This window comes from Parasteatoda tepidariorum, chromosome 3, assembly GCF_982258835.1.
Source record: "Parasteatoda tepidariorum strain Cologne lab strain chromosome 3, Ptep-v5.0, whole genome shotgun sequence".
In the NCBI taxonomy this organism is placed as follows: Eukaryota; Metazoa; Arthropoda; class Arachnida; order Araneae; family Theridiidae; genus Parasteatoda; species Parasteatoda tepidariorum.
Window position 1 is genome coordinate 4,889,517 of NC_141757.1, and position 10,690 is coordinate 4,900,206.

The window sequence follows — 10,690 nt, forward strand, 5'->3', positions numbered from 1 at the left end:
GCAATAATAAAAATTATTTTTTTCTTTTGCTTAAAGTTCTTAATTTATAAACATAAAATCAATAAAATTCAATATCATTTTAAAAACTTCACATTAACATGAAAAAATTACTAGTCTCTGATAAATATGGCAGAGAAAATTGTGAAGATATTGCTTTTTTTGTAATTTAAAACCTCAATTGACACGGCAAAGAAAAAATCTCTTTTTAAAAGATAGAATTAAAAACTTTTTTCAAATCCCGAATAGAAAAAGCACCTTTAAGAGCTTTTAAAAACATAAATCAAAAATAAGCACCTTCAAGTATTTTTTAAAAAGGCTATGCTACAATTTAATAAAGCATATTATTTAAATAAGTAATAGTATTTAAATAAATGAAAATTTAATTTTTCCTTACATTATACATCCCTAAAAATATTTTGAATTAATAAATAAACACAGTAAGAAATATATACATAAACTTATTGCTGTTAAGACTACCAATGGTCGTTAGCAGCAAAATAAACATGATGTTTCCAGCGAATTTGCAGTTTTACACTTAACTTTGTACAAACTAACATTAACATTGTTCTATTAAATTTCTATATCTAATCGTCTTGTTCTTAGCTGTTCTGTTCCTAATTGTGATTCTTAATTAAAAGTAAAATACAAAAGAGAGGCTGTTATTACAGGGATAACATATTATTGAGTAACCCTCAATTCTGGCATATTAGCACTGAATAATGTTTTTATTCACAATAAAAACATTAGAGCTATGCATTTCAGAAAACTGTCTTGTCTTTTTTCCCCTTTCTGTTTTGATGGTGATGAGATTTAAGATATTTGACTCATACACAACACATTATAATATTATTTGTACTTTATAATGTGTTTTGTGTAGCAAAAATTTTAATTATTGACCAGCTCAAAAGTGCAAAGAGGCTAAATAACAGAAGTTGTCTAGATTATGACTTATATTATTAATTAATCAATATAAAGAAGACCAACAAATAAATGCATTCACATACCTGTCAACATTGGAGAAACTAAATAACGGAGAATTTACTAGTGACATTTTTTAGACTACTAGTAAAGTTTTGATACATCATGCATAATCATGTAAGTCAAAAAGAGAAATTCAAAATTGGAAATAATATAAACACTTACATTATGCTAAGTAAAAAATATGTACATAAATCTTAATCTAAAGAAGTTTTTTTTGCTTATATTTTTAAATAATAAGCAAAAATATATAAATAAAAGATTTTTTAATTTTATTTTTGCCATCAACAGATATTTTATTGAAAAATATTTTTTTTTTAAATTTCTTCAACAAATACAGAGAAACTTACTGAATATATGGGTAAACAGGAGATAGTCGTAAAATACAGGAGCTTTTGTTAAAAAACAGGAGACGATTGAAAAAATACACTTAAAAAAGAAGTTAAGACTATTTTACGTGCCGCAAATTTAGTAACCAACTATGCATTTTAATTGTTGTGTTAGGGAAGAAAATATAAAACCTAAATAATGTAGGAAAATACAACTTATAAGCAACTAATTTTGAAATAGAAATTTTACAATATACAGATCTCGCTTGAAATTAGTTAATTATTTAAGCTAGTTGATGAATATTCATTGTATGTTTATTAAACATTTTTGTTCTCGAAAAAATTACAAAATCTTAATAATGTAAGAAAATATAACTTATACGGAACTAATTTTGAAATAAAAATTTTACAGTATCTTATCTGCAGAATAGTATTTAACAGATATGACTTGAAATTTTATTAAATTATAGCTAGTTGATAAATATGTATTTTAAAATGCTGACACCCTACTTGCAACAATACTGATTGTACTTTTATTATTCCTGTAAAAAGAATAGGCTAGAAGAATTTAATACTAAGTAAAATTAATGATAGCATAACTTTAAACTTTTAACAAGGGATAATTGATCAATATGTAACTATACCATTCAAAAAGTGTTTACATAATGAGATGTTAAAAATATAAAAGGTAATGTATGGTAGTAAATGAAACATTTATGCAGCAAAACTGAAAATCAGCACCTTAGTTACAACTGGCTGGTCAAGTATGTTACAAAAATTAATTAATAAATGACAAAGGATTTAAAAATTTATACTGTAAGCACTTGACGCCATTCTTAATTAATTGATTTTTTTTTTATTCTTTTTTTTTATTTTAGTAGTTATGATAAATTTTGAAACATACAAGAAAGGGAATATTGGAAATTATTTTTCAATTATGTAAATAGTTTTTAATGTAAATGCTTTTAACTAATTATTGTAAATTAAATATTTCAAATATTTAATATTTTTGTAAATTAAATATTTCAAATATGTAATATTTTCGTAAATTAAATATTTCAAATAATAAATCTTGCCCAAATATTTCAATTTTTTTAAAATAACTTCATATATATCAAATATTTCAAATATTTATAAATTATGTTGTTTTATACCAAATAAAAATTAATGTAATTTTGTTCCTCTGTGTCCATTCATAAGAGTATAGTCATTGAATGTATTTTATTTTATTGAAATAAAAAAGTCAGAATCATGCTAATGTCAATATAGTTGTTCACTTGCCTTCAGATAATATTTATGTTGTCTCATAGTAGAAAAAATAATTATTAGTAAGTAATTTTAAAAACTGAATAAATAAAATTAACATGTTAATGTACTAGAATGTATTTTTTCGTATACTGATTTATATGCTACAGTGTAAAGTAGAAAGCTAAAAGTCCTGACTGATGATTTCCTCTTAAATTTGCTTGAAACATTTCTGAAATTTATAAATTTAGAATAGGGTTAAACTTTTATAAATGACATGCCTTGCATCCTAACAGTGATAAGACACTATTTTTGTACATTCAGAATAATGCAATGGGATAAACTGGATAAAATAGAAGAAATCCTTAATTATCACAGAGAATAAAATTAAAACTTATAAAATTCATTGAAACTAAGTTTCTAAACAGGTTTTGTTCATTTATATTGAATTTGTAAATTTAATATAAAAGATAAAACTAAAACTATAAATTCCACATTTAAATTTAGTCATAAAACAAAAAATTAAAGAAGATAAGCTTTATCAAGCATTATTCTATACTAATCACACTTAAGTTCAGCATTTAGTTATTATATGAATGACAATACTAAATACAAAATATATAAAAAGTTATAAATGTTATTTACATAGTAAAACATATAAGCCCTTGCTTAGAGTTACTCGTTAATTTAAACATACAATTTTAAATGAGAAAAAAAGTCCCCCCCCCCAAGAGCAGTTTTGTTCCGTTGTAGTACAAACTTCATGATCTTGTTTAAACTTAGTATACAGAAATATTAAAACATTAATGGGCAATTCCATGAAAAAGGGGAAAAGCATTGGAAAATTCAAATAAGAATAATGGTATAATTTTGGATGTTTTCTGAATTAGAAAGGTTTGAAGTTTGATAATTTATAATTATTTTTTTTGAGAATTTAGTTTTTTAGTGTTGGTAACCCATTGAACATTGGCATTTACTTGTTCTGATTTGGGTGAAGAACATAGTCAGTTTTTGAAAATCAGTAAGTTAACATTATTTTAATTTCAAAATGTTCCAAAGAATAAATATTGCTTAGTACACTTAATAGAGTTAGTTGTTACTTAGTTGTTAAATTCACTTAATTATATAAATTTCAACTAAACATTAATGCATGTTACGTAAGTTACCAAAAACTAGAAAAAGTTTTTGTGTGTAAAAAAGAACAAGTGATACAAAAGTAAGAATAATATTTTTTCTTCCTTAGAGGCTAACACTAAATAAGCAGCAATAGTTTTCTTTTCAAATATCACTTATTTATTGTTTTGTGCCCCATTCAATATGTGTAACGTAAGTTACTGACATGCATGCAATGTAAGTTACCAATGTGAAATGAGTTTATTCCTCTTGGAAATTGGCATACAAACTAAATAAGATGTATCCAGTTACAATACCAAAGTTTAAATAAATTATCACTGCCTTAAGATATTAATTTTAATGAAACTCTTTGCTTTAAGTTATTAATTTGGGTGTTGGCATTCATACGTTTTCAAAGTTGAACGAAATCTTTTGACAGGCACTGGGAGTTAAGGATGTAGTTATAATTAGAGATGCTAATGGTAGCAAAAAGAAAGTACAAGCACGGCATCTTCATCATTCAGTTCGAGAAATGCACCAAATGTTTATGGAAGAAAAACCAGAGTGCAAAATCGGAAAAACTAAATTCTTTGAGCTCCGTCCAAAGCATGTCTTGCTTAGTAGCAAACTTCCAGGCAATGTTCGTGTTTGTAAGCATCATGAAAAGTTCGGATTGACTAAGGAAGCCTTCAGCAAAATTTATAATGTTCCATCTTACGAAATTCTTTAGAAATTTATTTTATGTTTAGAAAAAACAGCTGAGTGCGAGTCTCTAGAACAGATGAGTGGAGTGTCTAGTCTATTCTCAAAATCTCCACAGATTAAAAACATTAAGCAGATCCACCATTTAAGAGTACAAGAAAGCATACCAGAATAGTTTTTTTTAGTGAAGGATGTTGAAAAAGAAAATGATGAATTCAAGATAAATGCTGGGGGTTGATAAATGGTTAGATAGGAGGACATGTTATATCCTGGTGTGGTAATGTCTGTTGCAGAGAAAGAATTTAAACTCAATGTAATAGCTGCTGTGGGAATCTATTGTAAATGGCAAGAAAAAAGAGATGAAATATTCTACCAGAAAGAAAGCATGGTGAAAAGAATTGAGCCCCCTGTACTAGTTAATAACAGAGGATTTAATAAGATTGCAGTTATGTGTGAATCAAAAGTATCTGAATTTACTTCATGTGCACTTTTTCTCCCTTGCACTATACTGTTTAAATAACTTAAATTGCATTTGTACATTATTTGATAAAAGTTTGATACAAAGGGAATTTCGTAACGTAAGTTACTGTAACGTAAGTTACCCACTTAAAAAATTATATTTAATTTAACTTTTGAAATAAAATCTTAAATCTAGGCATAAGAAATACTTAAACATGTCAGAAAAATGATACATATGATCTTAATCATGAAACTTTTGTATAAGAACAGAATTTTGCCTTCAAGTATATTGCAAATTTATGCCATTCCTTTTTCGGTAACGTAAGTTACCACACTAATTTTAGGCTTTTACACTGTTTAAATTGAAAAATAATAATTATTTTAATTAGATTCCTTTTGGTTTTGATTGTAATTTTAAGAAATCACTTTATTTTAATATGTGTATTCATATTATTTGTTTGCTTCTAAGTTCTCAATGCAATAAAGTTTATGTGAATGTGACGTAAGTTACCGTGGAATAGCCCTAATGCTACTATATAATTTACGCCCCTTTGAAAATCATACCTATATTAAGTTATTTTTCTATTAATGTATTAGTATTAGAGATGTAGAAATTAAAAAAATTTTACAGCTAATTTAACACATTGGACATTTATTATTCAGAAAGGTATCAACAATTCTCAACTGAATACGGATTAAATAAAGAATTGTGTATTATTCATATTCCGAAACAGATTTGTATGATCAATTCTTTAAAAAAATTACTTGATACCTAAATAAACTTTTGCATTTAAAAAATATATTTCAGGCAAATCTCTCCTCTTTTAGGTGTTACTTTCGAATTCACAAATATTGGGAATGATAATCAGAAATGTGAATTTAAGACTTATTAAACCATAACCATTCTCAAATAAAGAAAATTGAAAAATAGAGATTTTTTATATGTACAGTTAATTGAATTTTTCTTCAAAGTTATTAACGAATTAACTATTTGCAATGTAAGAAAAACGAAATTGTATCTTAAATGTATATAATTTTGTAAAATTTTAAAGAAATATATATCCCATTGAATTAGCAATAAAACTGATAACTGATTTTCTTGGACCATTAAGAAACATAAATAAAAAAAATTTGATTGTCAATTAAAATAACTTTGCACAATTTCTTGATTCATAAGAATTTAGGACAATATATATCCTTCTTAATGAAGAAAAAATATTTTTATTTCTTGAAAAAAAGTACTTTGAAAAATTCTTATTTATAAATGTTTCCCACTAAAATTAAAATGTTTTAATTATATATAGATCAATATAATAAGTTAAAAATATTACACTTATTATCAGCAAAAATTTTACTTACCAGATGAAACAGTGAAGACAGAATTGTAGTCAGACATGGTAGCTTGCTTGGTTGAATCATCTTGTATGCACACAGGTTGATTTGTTTATGATCCTTCGTTCCAAAGCTCTTGCCATATCTTCTTGTTGCTCATAATGATGAGTAACCAAAGCAACAGATTCAACTTTTGTTTCAGGTTCCTATCAAATAAATGTGATTTTACTTAAAATAATTATTTATACACTCGCAAAGGTACACTAACTATTATTTATACACTAAAATCTTATGGAAAATAAAATTAGAAAAATTTTAAGATGTATATAACTGTTTGTTTGTATTTTTCACAAGTTTTTATTAAAATTTTATGGACTTTCTCTAGAAAAGAATAAAACGGTTAAATGAACATTTATTTTGAATTTATTTATGCATTTCAGTTAACAAAATTACGTTAATATCTGGTGAAAATGGGAGAAATTTTTAATGGCCACTTTAAAAAACTAGCTTTCTTTTCAAAAGGAAAATAAAGAAAAATAATATAATTTTAGTTTTTTTATTGACTTTTATACCTTTGAAAAATTGACAGTTAACAGGATTTTTTTTCTTTCACAAAAAACATGATTATGAAGAAGCAATGATTTAATTTAATCACATGCAACGACAGAAAATTCGGAAAATAGAAGGGTACTTTAATTAATAACTAACCATCAGGTCAGCTGATAGCTTCTTGTTTTTGACTACCAGTGATACCAACATTAATTCTTTCATATTTGTAGTCTTCAGCATCCAAAAATACTTCAAGGATGTTCAACATTTTCATCCTCTAGGTAAGAAAACAAAAAATATTTAAAATTAAGTACAAAAAATAAGCGAAGTTACTAACATGAGAGAAAAAAAGAAGAAGAAAAAAACAATCCGAGGATTTTACAAAAATGTAAATTTCACATCTACTCTCAAACAATTTAGATAACATTCTAGAAAAAGGAAATTAAAATATAATAGGAAATTAAAATATAATAAATAAATAATCAATTAAAAGAAACTGGTATTTTAAATTTGCTGCACTGGGGATATTATCATAACTACGGCAAGTTGGTGAAGAGTCGCCGAGGAAGGAAGATAACGTTTCTGGTGGAGGGAACCAGTTTTTCTCGAATCATGACGTTTACGCCTCTTCCTTCTCATTGGCTCAAATTCCCTGACTACTCCTTAGAACTTATCGGTTAAGATATATCAGTTATTAAGTAACCGGTTCCGATTTTCTGTTCTTAAATAACGTGCACAAAATATTAGTTCTCGAATAACGTACTCACGGTGTCAGTTCCTAAAGATAAAACACACGTTTTGCAAACGTCTAATCTAAAGTTATTAAACCTTTTATTCTTTTTTTTTTTAAAAAATCTGTTTGACTCAAAATTAATGAGATTACATTGAATAATAATTTTAAAAAGTCTTATAATGCACCACAGTTTCTTTGTTTCTGAAATATAATTCATATTTGATTTAAACATTTTATTAATTTTTCAATCGGATGAAGATTTAAATGAACTATGCATTTTTCAATACAAAATGCATTTAAGATGGATCTGAGGAAAACGTTTCTAAGAAAGCTTAGGCATTTAAATGTTTTACTTTAACCTTATTTTTATTATTTTCTAATTAGGATGAAGATCTTATGGCAATTACCTAAAAAGTTTGCAATTTCAAATGTAACGAAATTTTATAAGGTATTTTTATTGTAATACATTACTTATTGCTTTTATCGCTAAATTCAGCATTTCAGATGCGTAATTAGGACGAAAAGAATAGATTAAATTTTCTCATTCCAAATGGATAATAAAAATTCTGCACAATGAAATACATATACTAATTACGCTAATAATGAACTATGATAGATTTGAGAAATGAGTTAAGGAAGCACTTTATACATTAAAAAAAAATTTTGCCTCACTTGTTTGCTTTTTCAGATGTATGATATTTTATTAAATCGTTTTTCGTCAAATTAAACATTTAATCAGAAAAAGGTGATAATTTTCAATTGGATATATATAAGAAATATATATAAGAAATTATTCACAAAGGAATCGATACTTTTACGCAAATAATACATTTAAATAGATCTCAACGAATAGACCTGAGAAAGCGATTAATACATTTAAAGAGCTTTACTTTAACCTTATTATTTTATTCGTTTGTTTGCAGTTCAAAAGTTATAAAAGTTTTAAAAAAATATTTATATGTATTTCATTATCATACGCAGCACTTTACTTTAACATTATTTTATTCAAATGCAATTTCAAAAGTGATAAAGTACAAGAACCAAGTGTTTCATAATTATACGACTAAAAAAGAGAGCAATTTCTTATAACATTACTAAATAAGATATTATATAATAGTATAAGAAAAAAAAAAGGAATGGTAGATTCAAAATAAATAATAAGAAAATCTTCACAGAAAAATCAATATTTTTACATAAAAAATAATTAATTGGGGAATACCTTAGTAAATGGATCTACAAAAGCAAATTATACATTTAAAATAATTTATCCTTAGAAGGCAACAGTGAACTATTTTGTTAATAAGAAATATATTTCAGATATTTTTGTATATAGTTTTAAAAACTTAAATAAACACGTATTATAAAATTAGTTACAGTGTCTTGACATAAGTCAATACAGTGTTTCTTCAGTTGGATTATACCAACCTGCACTTTAGTATATATAAAAGTAAAATATAATTTACATTTTAGGGCTCTAAGAGAACTTTTGCTGCTTTTATTTGTTCTTTAGCATTTATGCTATTTTTAACTTAATTGATTTGTTTTATCCATCATGATGATTGCTTGCATCTTAAAAAATATCTGTAGTTGATTTATAGAGAAAATTACATTGTCAACAATGTCAACTTTCATCATAATAAACAACACTTAAACTTGAAAAAAAGTTGTTCGCAAGTATAATACTAGTTTTCATTGCACGTATAACGAGTTTTCATTGCACGTATATTCATTGCACGTATAATAAAAAAAAACTATAACTTTAAATGCGATAAAAAGATTTTGTTAAAATTTAAATCAAATCAGTAAAAAAAATATTTCATTTATCTATTTAATTATTTATTTTTTTTTACTACGAAATTGAAAATAAAAAACATTTCTGAGAGAACTCCAAACAAGTCAATACAATCAATGCTAATATGACATCAGGTAAATGCTCTTCACAGTCATAAAATTTTAAAATTAAATTCCAGCTTAGAGTTTAAGATTAGAACTAAAATCGAAAGATTTAATTAAAATTATTACTAAATATTGCAAAGAGAATTTTGTGTTTTAATATTTGTGTTACATGATCTTATAAAAGCACAAAACACATGATCTTATGAAAATTCTAACACATGATCTTATGAAAATTTGAAAAAAAATCCCCGAATCTTTTAATGAATATTTTCAATTCTGAAACTGTCGTAATATTTAAAATAAATAAAAATAAAAAAACGCATTGAGTCCTATGTTTCGTTTTAAATGTAACCAAGTCGCTAATATGGTAATTATCATTGTTCCTGACATATATAACAGAAATTATTAACATCTCTAATTTTTTTTTTCATTTTCATAAGATCATGTGTTAGAGGCGACGAGTATCATGCGTTACACCACGTCCCGTAAGAACAAGTGAGCTTTCTTTTCAATAATGTTAAAAGTCATATTTTAAACATCTCGTAACATTAAAGATTTTTTAACAAAATAAAATAAATTAGTATCCCACTTTTGTGAGACATATTCCAATAATCAAAAACTTCAAACAATAATATTTAATGACATATTAATCTTTTCTTTAAGAGACGAGTTTCATAAGAGACATTTCATTCACTTGTGTAACTTTTTTTAAATTCCTCTTGACCTTACATTTCTTTAAAGGAAATTTTAAGATGTTTTTTTCGTTAAAATAAATAAAATTTTCATAGTCAGCCGCTATTTTATAATAGAGAGGGGGGAGAAGCAGTTTTTTTCTCATTTTTAGACAATGATAAAGGAGAGAGGAAGGTAAGTTTATTTATTTTTATAAAACATTTTTAAGAACTGTTGCTCTCACATGGACCCCAGAAGGAAAACGAACTAGAGAGGTTTTAAGGTCGAGATAGAACATTGCAAACTTAATATCTTTGTATATAAGTTACAAATAAAAGAATTAAAGATAATATTTCAATTAAAAAATAGCAATCGGAATTGAGAAATAATAATGTTTATAAACATTAGTACATTTCAGATTAACAAAATTAAGTATTATAAATAAACAGATGAACAAGGTCCACGAATGCTGAGCACTGTCTTAATGAATTATTTAAGTTTTATAATCTTTTGTATTAATAATTTCTACCAGAGTAAATTCCTTGTTTACTTTGTTACTGAAAAAATTAAAATAAATTATTGATTTAAGATCAGTTACGAAAGATTGTACGAAAATATTTCTACGCTTTTAGCTTACTCGTCTTCTGTGACTTTTCAGTTTTTTTGGAAGTCAAAGTTCATA

General features: G+C 25.3%; 2 protein-coding genes across 6 annotated transcripts in view; one reads left to right on the top strand and one right to left on the bottom strand.

The window, feature by feature from the left end:
- LOC147812719 (uncharacterized) overlaps positions 1-10,614 on the bottom strand; it is a 53,026-nt gene extending 42,412 nt beyond the window's left edge. For 3 of the 5 annotated variants that reach the window (XR_015432375.1, XR_015432379.1, XM_087158659.1), the window contains exons 1-2: positions 6,867-10,588; positions 6,186-6,364 (exon numbers count right to left, since the gene is read on the bottom strand). The gene's annotated coding sequence lies outside the window, so the exon portion shown is untranslated. Of the gene's footprint in view, positions 1-6,185; positions 6,365-6,866 lie in introns of all 5 variants that reach the window. The other 2 variants (XR_015432376.1, XR_015432377.1) reach the window with 2 other exon arrangements.
- Positions 1-10,690, top strand: part of LOC107456840 (phosphatidylinositol N-acetylglucosaminyltransferase subunit A) — a 223,531-nt gene that overhangs the window by 79,041 nt on the left and 133,800 nt on the right. The window lies entirely within an intron of this gene.